General features: G+C 41.0%; 1 long non-coding RNA gene across 1 annotated transcript in view; it reads left to right on the forward strand.

The window, feature by feature from the left end:
* The first annotated feature begins 2,748 nt into the window (after window positions 1-2,748).
* LOC139023108 (uncharacterized) overlaps window positions 2,749-11,716 on the forward strand; it is a 43,438-nt gene continuing 34,470 nt past the window's right edge. Inside the window, exon 1 of the long non-coding RNA XR_011474256.1 lies at window positions 2,749-4,199. This is a non-coding gene — a long non-coding RNA (uncharacterized lncRNA). The remainder of the gene's footprint in view (window positions 4,200-11,716) is intronic.

Genomic DNA, 11,716 nt, shown 5'->3' on the forward strand with positions numbered 1-11,716 from the left:
AAGTAAATGATGGACTGTTTGTTCTGCCTTATTTGAGCTGATCTTGCCAATAGATATGGAACTTGGGTCTTTTTACCAAGTAGATATCGTTCTATGTACCTCCCCCATACCACGTCACAACCTCACAAAAAGACCAAGTCCAAGGGTATGTAATTGGGCCCCAAACGACGACATCCAAAGAATGCATTTAACCCTTCAAAAAATAGTCAAGATTAAACTTTGTTACGTATACAAAACGGGTAACTCATCCCGGATCCTCCGGGATCAAGTTACACACCTTTACCTTCCTCACACAAGGTAATCAAAAGAGTCAACTGACCTGACATGAAGCCTAAGCATATTCTAGAACGAAGTCGAGTCTATAGTATATTAAATAGAGTTTTTCTTTCATATGTGCCAAAAAAGTCGCACAAAACCAAAAACAACAAAAACATCAAAAGGCGGCTCATAAGAATTGAAACTTGCCTCAATCAATGAAAAAATTGGTTTATACTCTAACCACTATGCGAAAAGGATTCCTGTCTTGCCATGTTGAACGAGTGGATTACTCAAATCGATGGCGCCAACTAAACAGACTTTTTGGGATATAAAGAAGGATTTTATTTAACAAAACAACACTACTTGTTATAGCTGGGACCCTTTGGATGACAAATCAGAGGAAGATTTTCAAAAAGTAAGTGAATATTTAATCGCTATTTGTGAATTTATGAAACCTGTGCCGGTGGAAAAATATTTTGATGTGGGGTGCCGTCCTTAAAGAATCGCATGGCATGCTTTCGCTGTAAAGCCTAATGTAAATCGGACAGTGCAGTTAGGTTAACAAGAATTTAAGCTTTCACCGATATAAGACACTTTTATGTACCTAAATGTTTAATATCCATCATTTTTATGATTATTTATTTGAATTGCGCCATCCTCCAGTTTCACCGGAAGTTGTCCCACTAGCGGGATGCCTAGCCTGAAGAAGTTTTTTTCAAATTAACTTTTAACAAGGCACACCTGTTAATTGAAATGCATTCCATGTGACTACCTCACGAAGCTGGTTGAGAGATTGCCAAGAGAATGTGCAAAGCTGTCATCAAGGCAAAGGGTAGCTGCTTTGAAGAATCTCAAATATAAAATACATTTTGATATTTTTAACTTTTTTGTTTACTACATTATTCTGTATGTGCTATTTCATTTTGGATATCTCCAATATTATTCTAAAATGTAGAAAATAGTAAAAATAAAGAAAAACCTTTGAATGAGTAGGTGAGTCCAAACCTTTGACTGGTACTGTATATAGAAAAGACTTGAATTAGTATTTGTTTGTTTTTTTTGGACAAAATCTACTAGGCACTAAAAACATTTTTTACAYAGTAGCTCCTAGATCTATATCTTGATTCCTGAATATAGAATAGACCCAAAGTTGTGTTTTCTTGCTGCTTCATCTTTGTACTGCGGAGGCAGCAATAACYCAAACACACACACACAAACACACAGTCAGTCATTATAGCCAGTGAGACACCGAAGGCAGGATAAAATAGGTAATGATGAATGATCAGAGAGTGAATGACAGGCCTGTGAATGAACAACCTCTTCAACAAGAATACTAATCACTCTACAGTCAGGAAGGCTTCCACTGACATCACACCCCCCCCCCCAGAGGACCTCTCCCCTGTCTGTCGATTAGACATATTCATTGATAACTTCTTTACCAGTGAGAGATTCATCTCACTGACTCACTGAGTGGAACCGTTTTTGTTAATGCTGCCCCATCTAAAATAATAACTGTTCTTAATATCCTTACTGGCATTTGGGATGCTTCCCAAATGGCACTATAGGGCTCTGGTCAAAAGTAGTGCACTATATAGGGAATAGGGTTCCATTTGGTATGCATCCTTGCTTTTGCTTTTATTGGGCAAACAGTGTAGGATTTGGTCAGTCGATAAGGTCAGTGTTGATATTCCTCTTTCTGAGGATATTATTGACTCTGAGTTACAGGCGAAGGCAGATTTCTGACCAGTATCAGTGTCTAATGCTTGTAGAGACTCCGCAGAGAGAGAGGATAAAGGGAGTATAAAGCCAAGAGTGTACACAGACAGAAATATTTACTCTATATGCTATTATTCATGTCAGCAACCAGTTTCTACTTCAAGCATGTCCAATCTGTGATTCTGCTGTCCATACACGCACATGTGTACAGTACAAATGTATCACAAAAGCTCCATTTTGGTTCATAGATTTAACTTATATTTATACATTTAGAAGATAGTCATTTTTTATGTTGAACATTCAACATAAACAAGTACCGTAGTTTGATAGGTTTGACATGATGGACAAAGCCATAATTTAAAGCTGTCCTTCCACATTGGTTCTTTATGTTCTTTAAGATAATAAAAGGGAGTAAAATAGAATTTAAAAGATGCAGTCCTGTAATCGYTTGAAGGCCCAGTGCAGTCAAAAACATGATGAAATTGTAAAAATGATGATAATATCCTTTTGGTGTGCGAGTTGTTTGAAAGGACCGCCTGAAAATTCTGCCTGTTTTGGTGGGAGGAAGTTGTGGCCTGCCTGGTGACTTCTTAATATTTGGTGTTTTATTTTATTTATCTCCTGCAGGTCCTGAGGGTCTTGGATTCAGCATCACGTCACGTGATGTCCCCATAGGAGGCTCCACCCCCATCCATGTCAAGAACATCCTGGCTCGGGGGGTGCTGATATCCAAGATGGTCACCTGAAGGCTGTCGACCGGCTGAAGGAGGTAAAAAAGTGGAGTTAATGGAGCTCTTCCTTCACTCTCTGCCAACTGGCACTTTCTCCCTCTACTTCATTTTCCTCTTTCTCCTCCTCTTGTACTTCACACTGGTCTCTTCCTTCTGATCGTATTCCTCTTCCTACCCCTCTTCATCAGTGGTGTAAAGTACTTAAGTAAAAATACTTTAAAGTACAACTTAAGTCGTTTTTGGGGGTATCAGTACTTTACTATTTATATTTTTGACAAACTTTTGCTTTTGCTCCACTACATTCCTAAGGAAAATATGTACTTTTTACTCCCATAAATTATCCCTGACACACAAAAGTACTCGTTACATTTCGAAAGCTCAGGCAGGACAGCAATAAGGGTCCAATTTGCACACCTATCAATATAACGCATTGTCATCCCAACTGATTCTGATCAGGCGGACTCACTAAACACAAATACTGTGTTTGTAAATTATGTTGGAGTGTGCCCCTGTCTGTCCATACATTTTAAAAACAATAAAGAATTTGAAGTCGAGCATTTACTTTCACTTTTTACTTTTACTCAAGTATGACAATTTAGTACATTTAAAACCAGATACGTTTACATTTTTACTAAAGTAGTATTTTACCGAGTGACTTTCACCTTTACTTGAGTCATTTTCTATTAAAGTATCTTTACTTTTACTCAAGTATGACAATTAAGTACTTTTTCCACCACTGCTCTTCATTACCCTTGTCCTGCTACGACCCTTTATTCTCCTCTTCCTACCATGAATTCTGTTCTGAGAAACATCCAATTGACAAAGACTGTCTTATGTCATGTGGATTGAAACACCTGCATGCCTTCATACCAGTTGTCATTCATGATCATTGCATTTATGCCAATGCCATTACCAGTATGCTGGTGACACAAAGGCTGATTGAATGGGCTTTGCCATTGAAAAGAGCAATAAATCACAGAGTAGAGTACCTATAGGGCTGTTCACGTTGGGATTTGAGTGGCTAAATAAAGGGAACTGCATGTTGTAATATTGTGTCAACAGTCCTATCAGAATGACATGAAAATCATAGACTATGTAATTGGAAAATTTCTGGTCTTGGCAAGTCACAGTTCCTCTATGCAAACAGAGAATGATTATGTGTGGAATAAAAATGAGTAATCATTTCACACATGTAATTACAAGGCAGGTTCAAATGTCACACATGTAACACAAGGCAGTAAACTTTCAGTTTTATATAAAAAAAAAAAAAGTAATACATTCCCTATTTCTATCTGTTTGTGTGCATGTGTGTGTGTTTTGGCTACGTGAATGTATGTGTCTGCGGGCGTATGTGTGTGTGTCGAGGTGAATGGAGTAGATCTGAACGGGAGCACTCAGGAAGAGGTGGTCGCTCTACTCAGGGCCACACCCATGGAAGCAACAGTCAGTCTGCTAGTCCTACGCCAAGAGAACTCCCATCTACCCAGAGAGGTGGTAAGTAACCATGCCAATCAAATGTATATCAGATTTACTCACATCACCATTCACTTGTCCACACCATCGCTACCACTAACTTTTCACATCCTAGCCCTGATACGGCAGTAGCCCATAATGTTGTAAATGAGAACTTGTTCTCAACTGGCCTACCTGGTTAAATAAAGGGGAAGTAAATAATGAAGGCTTCAGCCATATTAGGGCTCCCCCCCCAACACCACCTCTATGTTACTTCTTTGTCTGTCACCTTCTGTCTTGCACATCATCATCAGGGCCACAGGGATCCACATAGACTACAGTATACACTGGGCAAAAAACGGTTGAATCAACGTTGTGTCCATGTCATTTCAACAACAACAAAAATCTATGTGATGACGTTGAATCAACGTGGAAAACAAATCAAATGTTATTTGTCATATGGACATGTTTAGCAGATGCTATTGCGGGTTTGATTTGATGATTTTTCAAAAAGGCATCAACGTAAGGGAACGTATTATCTTTTTCAGCCAACATTTAAACTCAGTCCAATCACAAGGTGAAACGTTTTGTTGAATTCACGTTAGTTGACAACTTCACCAAATTGAAATCGAAACTCGACTTTGAACTCAGATCTGTCCAGTGGGTAGTTTCTCCACTTTAAATGAGTACCCACACTTATTCCCAATCCAACACACAGCTCAAACACTTCCCTCAGTCCCAGCTTGCAGGCCCCCTTTGTTTGATAAATGGCTGATCTGAGGGAAGGCTTTATGGCAGATCCCACTTGTTAATACAATCTGCAGGGCAGTGTCATTCTATCTGTATAGGGAACATCTCTGTGTGTATCTGTCTGGCTGGTGTTTTGTCAGTGAACACAGTATTATCCTCCTCCCTCCCCTGTCTGTCCCCTTACCCTGGAGCCATTATAGAGCCCTGTCCCCTTAGGATCAGTAGTAGATATGGTATGCGTCTCAAATGGCAACATATTCCCTACATAGTGCACTTCTTTTAACCAGCACCCTATGGACCCTTGTCAAAAGTAGATTATGTAGATTATGAATAGGGTGCTATTTGGGACTATTATGGACTGGCCTGGTCTTTCCTCCAAATCACATTAACACAGACCTTCTCCAGYGGTTGGTTCATCTGCCACACTCCTATCTGTACACATAATCTAACAGAGACCAGCTCTCTCTCTTTCTCACACACACACACACACACACACACACACACACACACACACACACACACACACACACACACACACACACACACACACACACACACACACACACACACACACACACACACACACACACACACACACACACACTTTGTGAGTAGTTCTGGGGTGACTTTCCCTGTCTAGTAACAGATGGTAAAGATAGTGTCCTACCCTGCTCCACCCTGCAGCAGTCAGCAGGTATGACAGTCTACCTATCATTTGCGTGGCCAGGCAAACAGCAGGGTTTAGGCTTTAACCCTAACTTTACCCTATAGCACTCAACCTGTCTCTGCCTTAACCCTAACTCTGTCATTTGGTAATAGGACGGCAGTGCTTAGCTTTTACCCTAACTAGGTTAAAGCGTACAGGACACCTTTGCTATAACCATATATGACACTCAGTCTGCCTCTGAGTTAACCCTATCTCTACCTTATGGCACACCATGGCATCCTTACACCCGGATGTACTTCTCCTGTTTACACTAGAATCATAAATGGTCAGTCAAATGAATACTGGCATGGGTTAAGCATTCTTCCTTTGAAACCAATAACAAAAACGAAACAACAAAACAGTAATAGATGTTTCCATTACTTGTGTATTTTTTCTGTATTTTATATACCTAAGGGAACTTGTGCTGCCATCCTGTTAGAAAGTAACAGATTATTTTATTACAATGGTTAAAATGGATTTTCATTGTGTTCCATGGTGTTATTTGCCCCCTAGTGGAGCTTTCTGGTACTTAGACTGTACGCAAACAGGAAGTAGAGAATTCGTTCTGCACGCATAGAAGCAGCTAAAAACAACGCTACGGTGCAGGTCTTTCAGTGTAGTTTTTTCTTGTCACGCTTCAGCCTTGGAAAATATTTGTTTGTAAGTTCGATTCAAGCATTTAGCTAATGATGATAATTTTGTTATTGATAGAGTTGCTTACATATCAATGTTGGTTGGTTGCYTTTACTCACACAAATTGCAATGCCTTTCATGTATGCCGTTAGCTGTATTACTTTGCTCGTGCGTCATGCAAACGAATTGTAAAATATACAATACTGTAGTTTTGTTACTGTTTCTAGTGTCATATGCTTTGTTATTCTACATAGATGGTTGTACATTATTAGAGTAATGAAAGGAGTTAGTCAATTACCATATGAGTAACAATTAGCTATATGGTTTGGCATCATGTCAGATGCATGGTACCTTAGCACGTGCTTTGTATTCATGCAACTTCAAATGTATAATGTACAGCTACAGTATGTCGGTGTGAATTGAATACTAAAGTATATTATTTTCTGTATTTTGCAGTTTTACAACATAAATGTTTACGATATATTCATTCAAGAAAAGTCACGCCTTGGGAGTTTTATTGAAGACTTAGTTGTTAGCTATCTGTCTAGTTTTGCATGGGAACGCAACTCAAGGGCAGAATAGAACTAATGTACTGATTCAATGTTAACAACGTCTTAGACAATAGAAGATCAATACAAAAAGTATACAAGCATAATACTTTACCACCTCTGGCTCAGCTCCCCTTTCAGCAGTAGAGTGAGGATGGTTACTTTGTCTTCTCAACTGTGACTTAATAAAAAAAACTCCTATCTTATGCTGCGTTTAGACAAATCAAATGTTATTTGTCACATGCGCCAAATACAACAGTTGTAGACCTTACAGTGAAACGCTTACTTACCAGACCTTAACCAACAATGCASCTTTAAGAAAAATAAGTGTTAACCTTTCATTGCTACCCATCCCGGATCCGGGAGCATCCTCATCAAAAAAGCTGACTAGCATAGCCTAGCCTAACGCGACAGGGATATCATATAATATAATTTTCATGAAATCACAAGTCCAATACAGCAAATGAAAGATAAACATCTTGTGAATCCAGCCATCATTTCCGATTTTTAAAATGTTTTACAGCGAAAACACAATATAGCATTATATTAGCTTACCACAATAGCCAAACACACAACCGCATTCATTCACCGCATAGATAGCATTCGCAAAAACCAGCAAAAGATATAAAATMTATCACTAACCTTGACCAACTTCATCAGATGACAGTCTTATAACATCATGTTACACAATACATATATGTTTTGTTCGAAAATGTGCATGTTTAGAGGTACAAATCGTGGTTTTACATTGTGAATACGTAGCCAAAATGCACAAAATTCTCCGGAGATATTTTGGACAGTCACCTAATCTAATCAAAGAACTCATCATAAACTTTTCTAAAAATTACATGTTGGACAGCAAATGAAAGATACACTAGTTCTTAATGCAATCGCCGTGTTAGATTTTAAAAAATAACTTTACCATAACAAACAGCTTACGTTATAGCGAGACAGCGCCCGCAGAAAAATAGGACTAAACATTTTCCACAGAAATACGAAATAACATCATAAATGGTTCTTACTTTTGCTGAGCTTCCATCAGAATCTTGTACAAGGAGTCCTTTGTCCAGAATAAATCGTTGTTTGGTTTTAGAATGTCCTCTTCTCCTGTCGAATTAGCAACATTAGCTAGCCATGTGGCGCGAACATGCCCAAATTCTCCTGACGCAAAGAAAGGAAAATTCCAAAAGTCGCAATAAACGTTGAATAAACTGATACAACTCGGTTGAAAAAAACGACTTTATGATGTTTTTATCACATCTATCAAATAAAATCAGAGCCGGAGACATCCACCGTCTATACCAAACGCTTTTCAGAAGCCAATGCTGATGTCCTTCCCGCGCCTAGGTAGAGAAAGGAAATTGTGGTCACGTCATTCCAAGAGCTCCAAGAGCTCAGATCAAGCTAGAGACCCCATTCCACCTTCCACTGCCTGTTGACATCTAGTGGAAGGCGTATGCAGTGCATGCAAATCCATAGAAATTAGGCAATTGAATAGGCAGGCCCTGGAACAGAGCATCGTTTTCAGATTTTTCACTTCCTGTCTGGAAGTTTGCTGCCAAATGAGTTCTGTTTTACTCACAGATATAATTCAAACAGTTTTAGAAACTTGAGAGTGTTTTCTATCCAATAGTAATAATAATATGCATATTGTACGATCTAGAATAGTGTACGAGGCCGTTTAAATTGGGCACGATTTTTTCCAAAGTGGAAATAGCGCTCCCTATTGACAAGAATTTTAAGAAAGTATTTACTAAAATAAACTGAAGAAGAAAATAGAAAAATAACAACAATAAAATAACAGTAGCGAGGCTATATACAGGGGGTACCAGTACAGAGTCACTGTGCAGGTGCACAGGTTAGTCAAGGTAATTGAGGTAATATATGCATGTAGGTAGAGGTAAAGTGACTATGCATAGATAATAACAGAGAGTAGCAGCAGGGTAAAAAAATGGGGGTGGGGGGATGCAAATAGTCCTAGTAGCCATTTCATTAACTGTTCATGAGTCTTATGGCTTGGTTGTAGAATATTTTAAGAAGCCTTTTGGACCTAGGCTTGGCGCTCCAGTACCGCTTGCCATGCGGTAGCACAGAGAACAGTCTATGGCTAGGATGGTTGGAGTCTTTGGAATTTTTCGGGCCTTCCCCTGACACCGCCTGGTATAGAGGTCCTGGATGGCAGGAAGCTTGGCCCCAGTGATGTGCTGGATCGTACGCACTAACCTCTGTAGTGCCTTGCAGTCGGAGGCCGAGCAGTTACCATAACAGGCGGTGATGCAACCAGTCAGGATGCTGTTGATGGTGCAGCTGTATAACTTTTTAAGGATCTGAGGACCCATGCCAAATCTTTTCAGTCCCCAGAGGGGGAATAGGTGTTGTTGTGCCCTCTTCATGACTGTCTTGGTGTCTTTGAACCATGATAGTTTGTTGGTGATGTGGACATCAAGGAACTTGAAGCTCTCAACCTGCTCCACTACAGCCCTGTCGATTGAGAATGGGGGCATGCTCGGCCCTCCTTTTCCTGTAGTTCACAATCATCTCCTTTGTCTTGATCACGTTGAGGGAGAGGTTGTTATCCTGGCACTACACTGCCAGGTCTCTGATTTCCTCCCTATAGGCTGTGTCATTGTTGTCGGTGATCAGGCCTACCACTCTTGTGTTGTCAGCAATCGTAATGATGGTGTTGGAGTCGTGCTTGGCCATGCAGTCATGGGTGAACACAGGAGGGGACTGAGCACGCACCCCTGAGAGGCCCCCGTGTCGAGGATCAGCGTGGCAGATGTTTTGTTACCTACCCTTACCACCTGGGGGTGGCCCGTCAGGAAGTCCAGGATCCAGTGGCAGAGTGAAGTGTTTAGTCCCAGGCTCCTTAGCTTACTGACGAGCTTAGCTTTGAGGGCACTATGGTGTTGAACCCTGAGCTGTACTCAATGAATAGCATTCTCACGTAGGTGTTCCTTTTGTCCAGGTGGGAAAATGGCAGTGTGGCGTGCAATAGAGATTGCATCATCTGTTGGGGTGGTATGCAAATTGGAGTGGGTCTAGGGTTTCTTGGGTTAATGGTGTTGGTGTGAGCCATGACCAGCCTTTCAAAGCACTTCATTGCATGCTACGGGTTGGTAGTTATTTAGGCAGGTTACCTTGCTGTTCTTAGGCACAGGGACTATGGTTGTCTGCTAGAAACATGGTGGTATTACAGACTCGGTCAAGGACAGGTTGAAAATGTCAGTGAAGACACTTGCCAGTTGGTCAGCGCATGCTCGGAGTACACGTTCTGATAATACGTCTGGCCCTGCGGCCTTGTGAATGTTGACCTGTTTAAATGTCTTACTCACATCGGGTATGGAAAGTGTGATCACTCAGTCGTCCGGAACAGCTTTTCTCGAAGCGAGTATAGAAGTAATTTGGTAGGCTCGTGTCACTGGGCAGCTCGCGGTTGTGCTTCCCTTTGTAGTCCGTAATAGTTTGCAAGCCCTGCCACATCCGACGAGCGTCGGAGCCGGTGTAGTACAATTCAAACTTAGTCCTGTATTGAAGCTTTGCCTGTTTGATGGTTCGTCAGAGGGCATAGCCGGATTTCTTATAAGTTTCTGGGTTAGAGTCCCGCTCCTTGAAAGTGGCAGCTCTACCCTTTAGCTCAGTGCAGATGTTGCCTGTAATCCATGGCTTCTGGTTGTGGTATGTACGTACGGTCACTGTGGGGACAACGTCATCGATGCACTTATTGATGAAGCCAGTGACTGATGTGGTGTATTCCTCAATGCCATTGGAAGAATCCCGGAAGATATTCCAGTCTGTGCTAGCAAAACAGTCTTGTAGCTTAGCATCTGCATCATCTGACCACTTCCGTATTGAGCGAGTCACCGGTACTTCCTGCTTTAGTTTTTGCTTGTAAGCAGGAATCGGGAGGATAGAGTTATGGTCAAATTTGTCAAATGGAGGGCTTTGTATTTATCTCTGTGTGTGGAGTAAAGGTGGTCTAGAGTTTATTTATTCCTCTGTTGCACAAGTAACATGCTGGTAGAAATTTGGTAAAACGGATTTAAGTTTCCCTGCATTAAATTCCCCGGCCACTAGGATGACATGGATAACATACAGCCCGCCTCTGAATGAGCATTTTCTTTTTTGCTTATGGCCTTATATAGCTCGTTGAGTGCGGTCTTAGTGCCAGCATCGGTTTGTGGTGGTAAATAGACAGCTACGAAAAATATAGAAAAACTATTTTGGCAAATAGCGTGGTCTCCAGCTTATCATGAGATACTCTTCCTCAGGCAAGCAATATTTGATTCCTTAATATCAGATTTCGTGCACCAGCTGTTATTTACAAATAGACACAGACTGCCACCCCTTGTCTTACCGGAGGTAGCTGTTCTATCTTGCCGATGCACCGAAAACCCAGCAAGCTGTATGTTATCCATGTCGTCTTTCACCCACGACTCGGTGAAACATAAGATATTACAATTATTTATGTCCCGTTGGTAGGATAGTCTTGATCGGAGCTCATCCATTTTATTATCCAATGATTACACGTTGGCAAATAGGACTGATGGTAGAGGCGGATTACCCACTCGCCGTCAGATRCTTACAATGCACCCCGACCTACGTCCCCGATATCTCTGTCTTTTCTTCATGCACATGACAGGGATTTGGGCCTTGTCGGGWGTCTGAAGTAAATCCTTCATGTCCGACTCGTTAAAGAAAAAATATTTGTCCAGTATGAGGTGAGTAATCACTYTCCTGATATCTAGAAGCTCTTTTCGGTCATAAGAGACGGTGGCAGAACCATTATGTACAAAATAACGTGAAAAAACACACACAATAGCACAATTGGTTAGGAGCCCGTAAAACGTTAGCCATCTCCTCCAGCGCCATATCTCTCTGTGTGTGTGTGTGTGTGTGTGTGTGTGTGTGTGTGTGTGTGT

The sequence above is a fragment of the Salvelinus sp. IW2-2015 genome, linkage group LG27 (assembly GCF_002910315.2).
Source record: "Salvelinus sp. IW2-2015 linkage group LG27, ASM291031v2, whole genome shotgun sequence".
NCBI lineage: Eukaryota > Metazoa > Chordata > Actinopteri > Salmoniformes > Salmonidae > Salvelinus > Salvelinus sp. IW2-2015.